This window comes from Panthera onca, chromosome B4 (genome assembly GCF_046562875.1).
Source record: "Panthera onca isolate mPanOnc1 chromosome B4, mPanOnc1 haplotype 2, whole genome shotgun sequence".
In the NCBI taxonomy this organism is placed as follows: domain Eukaryota; kingdom Metazoa; phylum Chordata; class Mammalia; order Carnivora; family Felidae; genus Panthera; species Panthera onca.
In genome coordinates, this window is record NC_138345.1 from 116,680,246 (window position 1) to 116,684,755 (window position 4,510).

The window sequence follows — 4,510 nt, forward strand, 5'->3', positions numbered from 1 at the left end:
CTTGGGATCCTGCTAGAAATGAGAACTTTGGCTTCCCTCCAGACCTGCTGAATCAGGATCTGTGTCTTAACCAGCCCCCAGGTTATTTGTACGGTAATTAAGTTCTGAAAAGTACTGCAGTCTAGACCCCTAACGACACTGGCTTTCACACTGTGCCTCAAAACACAGTTTGCTTTTGCTGTTCCAGGCCTTGCATCACTGTTCCCTCTGCCTGGACTGCTTTCCCTCACTTCTCTATGTGGTAAATCTAGTCCCTCCACACCCCCACCATGCACCCATCCTCCATGATAGATTTAATAGCATTGTGGTTTTAACTGTCTTTCCCTTTAGAATGTTAAGTTAACAGAGGGCAGGGACCTTATCGTGCCCCAGGATCTAGTATGGTGACTGGTTCATAGCAGGTGATCAAGAAATGAATTAATGAACGGCTACACAAACATACTGATAGTCACAGTGAAAGTGACTTATTAAAACATACTAAGTAGACCACCCCAGGAAGGCAGTGATAAGGAAAATGTTCTGTGAATTGGAAAGAACATATGAATTCCTTAAGTTAATGCCAAAGAATGATGCTCATGGAGGAGTAAATTGTAAAAGTAAACCCAAAGAAACAGTTCCATGGTTGGGTGGGGAGCTGGGCTGCCATGTTTACCTTTGGGGGTTGGAAGGATGTTGATGAGAAAGAAAGGCTCCAAGACAGAACATTATGAAGTGTTCAGAAGATAGGTGATGAGCTTTCATAGAGCAGAGGGCTTGTGGGGAGCTAGGGCTGGCTCAGATTTCACAGGGCTTTGAATGTCACCTTCACTAGGAGGAACCTCATTCTTAAAGTCAGGAAAAGCCCCTGAAAATCTTTGAACAAGTTAGGACCAGGACAAGAATATTATAGAAAAAATTAATCTGGTTTTAGTGTATATAGTAGGCACTCAAACATTTGTTGTATGCGTGGACTCTGGCAAGACACCTTGAACAAGTCCTTTTGGTGGATAGAGTAGGAGGTATCAGGGCTAGAAGTGGAAAGCTCTTGCAGTGGCCCAGTAAGATGTCAAGATGCCTGCTCTGTGCTCCACACTGGGCTAGACCAATGTTTCTTTTCTCAGCCTTTTAAAACTATCAGGCCACCCCCCAAAATTAGATTTCTCCCTAAGGAGTAAGATTTCGTCAGATAGGGCTGAGCTTGGAAGACCATAAACCATCATAATATATAAGTTGTTTTGCATCTCAAGAACCAATTTTTGCCTCATCGTGCACAATTTCACCCCCACTGAATTGAGGGTGCACACACCAAATGCCGTGGGAGACAGGAGACAACATGGTATGCTGGAAGGAACACACATCTGGGACTTAACATCTGGGCTTTGATTTCTTCTTGAACTCTTCATCTGTAGAGGTTGGATTCCCTCCATCTCTGAAATTCTGATTCTAGACTGGGCCCTGCCTTCAGGGAATTTACAACCCAATTAGGGCAGTAAGACTGACATTAAAGAGTAGAATCAAAGCCAAAGTGTATTAAGAGCTGATTCTTCTAAAAGGAACTCGTGAAACACAATACTTTTAAAATTTAAACTGTTTTTGCCAGATATCCCCCCTGCCCCCAAAGCATGAGCATCTGGGTCTTTATTACAGTAAGCAGTAAAAGGATAAATTCAATGCCAGCCCCTGAGAGAGATTTTTTTCTGATGGGAAGTTATTCTGAAATACGAAGGCACATGTTTTCCAAGTGATTCTACTGCAGCTACTGCAGGAATCAAGAGCCTGGCACCCAACTGGTAGAAACCAGCAATGAGCCATCCGTGCTTGCTTACCCACCCTCCACATCTGAGGTGTTCTGTGCTGGTAGAGTTTTGCTTCCCCTACCATACATTAGCATGAGTTCTCATGCTCTCAATGACCTAGCATCTACTTACTTCCTAACCTTTCCATCTTGCTGCTTGCACAGTGCTATTGTTTGTTTAATCCTCTGGCCACTGCCTACCTAAAGCTATAAGCTGTGAGGGCAAAGACCAGGGCCATCTTGGTCACCCTTTGTTTAATGATTGAAATTGACCAAACGTAGAATTGGTTTCTTGGCATAAATGTCTTCTGACGTTGATGTTCAGCTTACATTTCTTCTTTTTCCTCCCTTCTCCCTCTGACTGCCATCACTCAAAACATAGTTCAGTTACCTCTTCCAGGAAGCCTCCCTGATGATCCAAAGGTGTTGTGGTTATTGTACTTTCCTCTAGGACACACACTTGGCACATTAATTGGCCTTTCATGTCCCCAACTAGATGGAAAGTCTTCGAATAAAGGACTACATGTAATATTGATGTACCTTAGCCCCAGCACAGCACCTCAGAAATAGTAGCTGAGGTAGGGAAGATGCTTAACAGCTACAGATTTCAAGATCGGATGAAAATTGGCTTATAAAATAAGGAAGTATATTAGATCACCTTTGGAAATTCACCTGAAGGACAGGCTCCAGGACTGCTTTTTCCAGCAGCTCCTTAACATTGAAGACCCAGATTCCTTCCTTCCCTCTCTGCTTTGTCATCCCGTGTTGGCGTTACCCCAAGGCCAGATTCCCCAGTGGGTTGGACTGGCTGTCAACAGGCCTAGGTGTTCTACGCTTCCTCCTCATTTAAGTCAAATAGGTGGATGAGAAAGCCTGACTGCTGTGGCTCTCAGGAGAGAATGCTTTCTCAAGGCCCCCAATAAAACTTGTCTCTGTCTCATTGGCCCAAATGCAACCTCAGCCATTTCTTGAACTAATCACCAAGCAAAGGAAATGTGGTATCTTGTGGACTCACCAGGCCTATGCTGTACGCTGAAACACGTTTCTTCCAACTCTTTTCCTGGCTTTGTTTTTTGGGTATATTTTTAACGTTTACATTTAATAAATTAATATCTTCAACTAAAGTAACACCCCAAATGCAAAATGATGCTATTCATAATTAGAAGGTTTAATCAAAATATAATAATCCAGTAACCAGATCCAGAAATGAGACTCAAGTTTAAAGTAGAAGTGAAAAGTATCTTGAATTGTTCAGGTTATGTTTTTGATTTCATGTATAGTGGTAAATTGTTACAGTAATGTCCTGCACATCACACGCCCATGCCATTGACTATTATTCTTCCAGATTGACTTGGGCTTGAGAATGTGACTTGCTTTGGCTGAAAGGACACTAGCAAGTATGGCAAAGTAGAGGCATAAAAGCCCCAGGGCTCTGGCTGCCCTGAGACAACAGGTGAAGCAGCTCAGATGACCTGCTGGGGAGGAAGTCACAGTACCATTAACTCTTGCTGCTACTCAGGGAGAAAGAGAAAGGATAAGGAATCAATTACACTTTCTAAAGACACTTTGTGTTAACATTCATTGATGAAATCTTTCAGAAACTCGATTAACTGCAGTTAGAATAGGCTTTCCCCAAAGAGGTGCTAAACTTTGTTATAAAAATCTAAGAATGTAGTGACAACATAAGTCAATTGAGACTGAGTTTATTCTGTGTTTACCTTGTACTCTCTTGGAGGCGTGTGATAATCAGTTGCTAACAGAGCTGTATCAAAAACTCCATAACAAAGTGCCCCAGCAGACGAAAGTGGCTCGTGGGAATCCAGCCCTCTCCAAACTGGAGTGAAGAGCCGTCATCGGACTGCTGGGTATACTGGCTCCGCTGCAGTTAGTGGCTAAGAATGAATAAACCTTACTCGTGCATGTTAAAACAACAACGCCAAGAACAACATTTCAGTAAACAGGTTCTCAGCACATTTTTTTGGTCACTGAATTGCTGTAGGCAACAGTTTTCACTTCTGTCTCTGCCTTTCCTATGGACAGGTGCAATCTAAAAAGTGAAAACTCTATTGTGAAAGGTACTGTTGGACCCATTTTAGGCTTTAATCAAGTAGCCAAGCTGGCAAGTGTGTCTGTTCTTTCCCTGGCCTCCTGTGGTTTTTAGAGCCACGGTTTCAGACTCTTGCGCTTGGGGTGCCTTGCACATATTTGCACAAATGGATGCAAAATGGAAAGTTAAGATCTTCCCACAGATCTTAACCTTGGGAAGCCAAGAGGTCATCTGACCCATCCTTCATCCAGATGATTACTTAAGCCTTCCCAGAAGATCCCTTATCTTATTTTTTGAGGAAAAAACAGACTGGGTAACACATCCAAGGCCCCATTGACCTTTGTCAATAGTTCCTCATTTTAATGATTACCATTACAGAGAAGGGGTTGGCTAACTTCGAACATAAAATTCCTGATTTGTGAGACAGGACGTTCCTTAACAAAGGGTACTATAGGAATGTGAGTACAGTACTAACACATAGGAAGAAAGTAGTAATATTAACCTCTAACTCCAGTTTAAGCATCTAAGATTTTTTTTGAGATATATAGTGATATTTGATAAATATCACTAAGGGCCACTCCAATGGCAATCTCTTTATCATTCCTCAGCTCCTTTGCACAAAACCTCTTGTTGACCTCTTGACTACACTATGATTCAATCAATAGAAGAAAGAGAAGCTTAAGGACAAA